The following is a 7,024-nucleotide window of genomic DNA, read 5'->3' as shown; positions in this document are numbered from 1 at the left end:
CTGCATTCAGAACACCTAGTACATTGTGTTACAAGAACAAAAATGGATTGACACAAAACCTTGAATGAAGCTAATGAACGGAATTTCCAGTGTACTTTATGAGGCACAATAATTCCAAACATTCTACCTATGTTGCAAGGTCTCCTGGATGAAAGTGGATTTCGTTTTGGTAGAGAAACTGTAAATCTCATATGGGTTTATTTACCTGGTATTTATAGTAAATGTAAGCTCATGAGCAAGGTAAGTGAAGTATTTAGATATAATCATCACCCTCATGAAACGCACACCCTGTATGCTTAGCATTCAGACTGTACTCCTCTTTGTGCTTCCCATGTCCCAAGTCAACACGACTTTTTAGCCTGAGTAATCAAAGAATTGTTCTAGGACTGATATGTGAAAGGTTTTGCAGAAATCTTTCCTTTCATCTTTACGCTGCTTATACCAATAAACAAGATTATTTTGAATAGAGTCTGTATAAAAGTAGATCTTCAGCTGCTTGAAACCACTATCATCTAACTCATCTACAGCAGAATGGCAAAACTAAAAAACACTGGAACAAGCTGGAAGAACCATAAAAGCAGCAGAAGCCAGACAGATTCTGTGCCAATAATTAGAGATTGCGGTAAATGTCAACTGATGTTAAATACTGTGGTGGGTTTTTAAGTTCCTCCCTTCAGTAGGATCCTATTTAAAAAACAAACTGTGGCACAATTGAAGGAAATAACTAATGGTTATGTAAAGAAAAAATTAAATAACAATACTAAAAGCCCAATGTGGACATTTGCCATAGTACTGTACAAAAGAGCAGCAAATTAAGATTTTTATTTTTCTGAGCTAGTCTTATAAAACTACTCAGTTGAATGGACCTATTTAAGCAAGACAACACTCCACACAACTGCTGTCAGAATAAACCTATGATGGATATCACATAATTAATCTACAAAGAATTTTCATACTTTTGTTTACAAAAGGGGTAGAAAAATTTAACTAAAGGTTTTGATTTCATTGATATGAAGGTTCTTGGGCATAGTCCTCACTAATCTTAGTAAACTCTCCATCTCTCTTTAGACTGTGGAGGCACAGTAAGTTGACACAAACCAGAACTCCTACAGAAAGAAAAGGTCCTGCTTTTCCCCTGCCACTCCTGTCCTCATGGCCCATTCTCTTGTGCCAGTACACCCATTTGTGTGGCCTGCAAACAAACCAGATTGCAAGGCAGATTTATGTTAAAATTAACACCACCCCCAGTCCCACACCACCCCCAAAAGTCAATCCAAAACAATTAACTTCTTTCAACAGCAACATTAGTTTACACTGGCTAAAAGTGAGAATGATCCTAGCACATGAACACTTGCCAACTGTTCCTTAGCTGTGCTGCATTTGGGGCAGCCTATGGCTTACACAGCCACTTTAAGGGAGATCTTCTGGATCCTCTGCTTGGCATTTGCAAGTCCAAATCTGCAGCATCGTATCTAGTTTTGGAATCTCTGGCGTAAGTAAGACCCTGACATACCACAGCGTGCTGCAATGGATGGTCATCAAGAGAGTCAGGGCAGCAGAGACCAGGACACACAAGAGGAGGCTGGGAGAATCAGGCTTGTTCAGCCTTAGAACTCATGGTTAAGGGGAGATTTAATTGCTGTCTACAGCAATTTAATAGGTGGGTATAGAGAAGATGAAGCCAGAGTCTTCTTGAAGATGCACAGGGATAGGGCTAGAGACAACAAGCACAAACTGGAACATGGGAAATTCCAGTATTAGGACAAGCTTTTTCACCACAAGGGTGATGAAGCAGTGGAACAGGTGCCCAGAAGTCCAACCTCAGAGATTCAAAACTTGACTGGACAAAGCCCTGAGCAATCTGACCTAAACTGGCCAACCTGGGTGTTGGACTGGAGGCTGGAGACATCCAGAGGTCTGTTCCTAACTTCCATATTCTTATGATCCTCAGCAAATATAAACTGGTGAAACAACAAGAAGTGTTAATTCTTTGGGGAGCAATCTATCACTTGGACTGGGTTTTTTGTGCATCAAGCACAATAACAACTTTGCAAATGTTGCCAGGTACTGCTGGAAGAGAAACAATAAATAATAACAGGGAATCTACTCCAGTTTTAAGGCTAATCCATCTAAAACCACATATGATAATTTAAAATGTTTTTAATTTCAAATATTTAAACACAGTAAGCCAGTTGGCTACAAACTTGGCTTGTACCTTAGGAGATTTCTTCAAGAGTGACAAAACAAGAACTCCGTCTCATTAATTCCAACACATGTGAACAGTCCCAAAGAAGTAGTATGACAGATTTGGTGTATAGCAATTGCAAGATCAGGCCACAAGCCAAGCTAGTTCCAGTTGTTTCAAATTATAAATTTTTTCATACATACAGGCAGAAATACTTATCGTGCTAGAATAATTAGAAACTGGTTGAAACGAATTGGCCTGAAGCTACTCCTTTCCCTCCCAAAAGTAACATCTTTCATTTTAGACTAAATATGGGAAATTTCATAGTTTCCAGTAACTGATAAAATGGGATTTAGAACAAAGCTGGAATTAAAATATACTGTGAATTTCTAGCAACTTCTACATAATGGCAAAAGAGTAGCTTTTAATTACTTAAAACAGAACAGGCAAATTCAAGAGATGTTCTGAAATATTTTATTTCTAAAGGACCTGGTTTTGTTTTGACTTCTAGAGATATCAACTATATTTTCTTAAGAAAGATTATCCTTAGTATTAACTCTCTATACTAATAAGCAGTATCTTAAATGTCCTTGTCCCAGACTACAGATAGAGTTTTATAAACTTGATATTCTCTGAATCTTGTAAAAGTCAATACTGTCTCTCGATTTTGGACATACTAACAAAAATTTCCTTCACTAATATTTCTACCAAGAAATGATCTAGCCTCTGGTAACAGTAACACTTAAAAGGAAACAGCAAGAAAGCATCTATTTTTCTGTATTACTTTTATACATCTTGCAGTTTATTTAACAAAATTGGCAATTAACTTACACTTAGTTGTACTACTTTCTGCTATGAAGCCCCAAAGTATTCTGCTAGCATTTAATTAAAACTTTGCTAGGCCTTTCTTATTTAGATCAGAAGTCTGATACCCATTTTACATTAGGGAGAAAATAGTTCCCAGGTTTGCATTAAAAACAGCTTGACAAACTTAATCACTTGCTGTAACAATTTAGGAGTTTTCCTTCTCCTGAAGGGCTGCTCAGTACTTCTGAATGGAGAAGCAGCTGTTCTTCAAAACGTTTAGGATCAAATTGAAATCGCTGATGTGCAATACATTTTGGTTCCTAACCTGCAGGGCTATGTAACTGCACGCACACACCAAGTAAGAAAAACAACACATGAACTGTATTGACATTGTGGTTATGCCTAGAGCCATCTGCAGCAAGGAATCACACAAATACGTGGGGAAAAAAATGCTAAGTATTCCAAAGAGATCATCTTGTATAGTGTTGTCTCTTTTTCAGCATTTATAGATGACTGAAAAGAACAACCATTGGTTTTCACCAAGATGACATTGGATACATTTATTTTTCATTAGAAGAATTAAGGGAATGGAGAACTAGCACATTCCTGCACAAACCTCAGGGATTAGGCTGTGCTACATCTGGGAATTAACAAACTAGTCTCAACAAGTTTGATCTTTCTGGGAAAAGATAAAACTACAGGCTAAGCAAAGAAAGAACTGATAACCTTGCAAGATTTGTTCTGAGTTTTTTTGTTCACGAACCACATAAAAAGAAAGTAATGTCAGACATAAAAAAAATTTGTTATTGCAACAAGCAAGAGTGAAAAGAACAGCTTGTGAGGAGCCTTCTAGAGAAACTAATGGTAGATAATTCACTGATAGTGTAATTTTGTTTGCTTCTCTCTAGCACATAAATCCATAAGAACAAGCTGTGCTGTTACACCAGATACCACATGTGATTTCATTAAATCCTAGAGCATTTAATGAAGGATGGAGTATAAAGTGTTGATGTTGTATTTGATACTTGCATGCTTGGGAGCTGACACCCCATGGCTGGCTGAAGCTACAGCTGACATCCTGAAACTTTTATTCTGTGACAAGGGCATTGCACATCAAGACCCCTGACCTTCATGGCTATAAATAACAGAAGCTTCTGACTCAGTAATAATTCAGCTAATCACAAGGACTACCCCCTTTTTCTCATCTTTCATAATACAAACACTCCACACAGTGTATGAGATGTCTTATGCTAAATGGCTAGTGTTCTGTTCCACAGCCAACATCATTTTCTGTTACAGACTATTCACATACTATCCACAAACCACAGAATTTAATAATTTAAAACTGTTTCTCAGTGAGCAGGAAAGACAGGGACATTTCGGTAAAACTCTGTGAAAAATACTTGTAAATGGCTAAGAAAGACAAATCCGGAAATAAAAAAACCCCAAAACAACTGTGTAAATTTAATCTTGTCTTAGCATATGCATCTGTGTTAAAAAGAATATTTTAGAAGCAGTTGAACTGGATAGCTCTAAAGAGTTAATCTTTAAACCCAAGATGATTTATGAACTATTTAAACACTTAATAAAGATAAAGCAGAAATATACAATCTTTTTTTTTTCTGGTAGTACCTAAAAATCCCAAATGAAAAACAAAAGATGCCAAAAAGGGTAAGGCTGGAACATAAATAGGATTTTGCCTATAAGGAAGCTACTTGAGACTTAGAAATACCAAGAAGGAGCTCAGGAAGGCAATTGTAAGCAGGACATTCAATAAACTTGGCCATAAGCCAGAAGAATGACCACAGTGGCTCAGAGCAAAGGTCCATCTTATCCAAATGCTCTTTTCTAAGTGTGAGTGCCTGTAGATACTGAGGTGAATTCGAAAAAAGTATAACAAGTATAAAAAGATCTTTTTCCCAGTATATGTTCAGGATCATCAAAATCTTAGGTACTCCTGATTTAAGAAGATGAAGGAATACATACGTAGTTGGTTGAATGGAAAGTTGAAAAAAATTAGAATTATCTTTAAGATTTGTAGAATGTACTTGCTACTTTTAAGGACCAGAGAGGTGACTGGTAACCTTTATTTGAGTAAGTAAACATTTATCTCCAAGTCAAACTTCTCAAGTGTACTCATTACAGAGATCTGAAATTAAAGAAAGCCATGGAAGAAAACAGAAAACAGATGGCATATGAACATATAACAATTACTGAAAAAACAACTTTCAAACTTGTGACATAAGAAAAACAAATGCTTCATTTTTCCTCTTTTCTCAGCAAAAAGAAAGAAACAGTGGCAATAGTTCATCCCTGAATATCAACTCAATACAAATCAGACACACAGAGTGAATGAAATCAAACAAAATTGATTATTGCATTCATCCTAATGTAATTGATTTTACTGCAAAGTTTGAAAAGGTTATTGTTAAAAGCAAAGGTATTTATGTGCCATTCCTGTTCTCAGAATATGCTCGGGATTTGTGCTCCCATGATATGGCTGGCAGGAGCTTCCATATGTCTAGCATTTCCATAAATTCAGAAGAGATGAGCCTCCTCAACAGTAAAACATGATATTTCTGTGCCTGACCTTGCATACAGTGATCCCAGTTATCTTCACATGGTAATTACTTTTTAAAAGAAAATAGCAGAAAAGAATGCAAGGTGTACCCCCAGAGTAGATGAACGAACAGGGATCTATTATAATTATACACCTGTATTTCTTGTTCTCCAAATAGAAGTAATTTTCTTTTCTCCATGTGGTGGTAATAATAATACACTCTGGCTCCAGCAAGCTACACTTCTCAAAGAATGTCTCTTTCAAGACTGTCCTCTAGCAATAAAGTATAACAAAGGGAAAACTTTCACATGGGTGCCTCAAAAAGAGAGAAAAGTCAGGAACAGACAAGTAAGGAAAAACAAAGTTTTGTTTCTAACGTATGGAGGATAAGTTTTCACAAGGGGAAAAATAACTAGTGGCATTAAACAGTGGGAGAGAATGGGTGCTCTCAGCCCAAGATGTGAGCCATTGCACCATTTAGCCAACCCAGAGGCATAGTCCAGGAATAACTGTTTTCTGGAAGCATGAAGAAAATACCATCAGCATTCTGCAAGTCCCTTGAACAAGAATATTTTGCCTTAGCATTCTCATCATCACATAGAACTGTGAGAATACTCAATTATAATATCATACTATGTTACTATGATGCCATAATTGAGTTCTGATAGCTGTTGGACAGTGTCTGAGCCACAAATTGCACGACTGCCAGTTATCCTGGAAACTTTGGCTTCCAGAGACCTGCAGAGCCATGGCATCTCCCAGCTCGCTACTCTGCAAATTCCCAAATGCTCTGGAGTATCTGAACTTGGCAGACACATAACAAAACATCCCAGAATAAAATTCAGATGTCCTTTTGGGTTACCGAGACCCACCCTTAAATGCCAGAAGACTCATGAACTGAGAACTTCTGATATGGTTTGTGATGGGATTTAACAGACATTTCAAAAGAGAGTAACTGAGTCTTGAAGAACTTAGTCTGACAGACATTGTCATCAGACAAAAAATGCTATAAGCTGGGTCATGCTTTTCCATTAGCTCTGCCCCCTCCTCTCCACCCCAAGGTATCATGTTCATCGTAGAAATCAAGCTTTTTGGAGATAACTTTAACTATGATCAAGGCATGGATGGCTTCTATCCACTAGGTTACTTCTCCCACATTCCTGTTTATGTAAAGAGAGGGTGAGGGGAAGGAACACAGCATGCCTAATGCTAATAAATAGGAAACTTAAACAAAGGCCTTATGAGAAGAGCTTAATTTGCCTCCTATGACACAAATAATTTCCTTTGGGAGAAATAACACACTTGAATTAGAAAAGAGAAGGAAAGGAGGGGGAAAAAATAAAAAAGGAAAACATGCAGTTGAAGGCCAGAGAAACAGATTCACTGAAAACAGATCTGACAGGAAGAGGCATATGAAGCTACTATTTACCATCAAGTGCAGCATGAGTGCATCACCTCCTGGCAAGCGAGTT

This window comes from Acanthisitta chloris, unplaced genomic scaffold (genome assembly GCF_000695815.1).
Source record: "Acanthisitta chloris isolate BGI_N310 unplaced genomic scaffold, ASM69581v1 scaffold3221, whole genome shotgun sequence".
NCBI lineage: Eukaryota > Metazoa > Chordata > Aves > Passeriformes > Acanthisittidae > Acanthisitta > Acanthisitta chloris.
Note: the sequence above shows the minus strand (reverse complement) of the source record.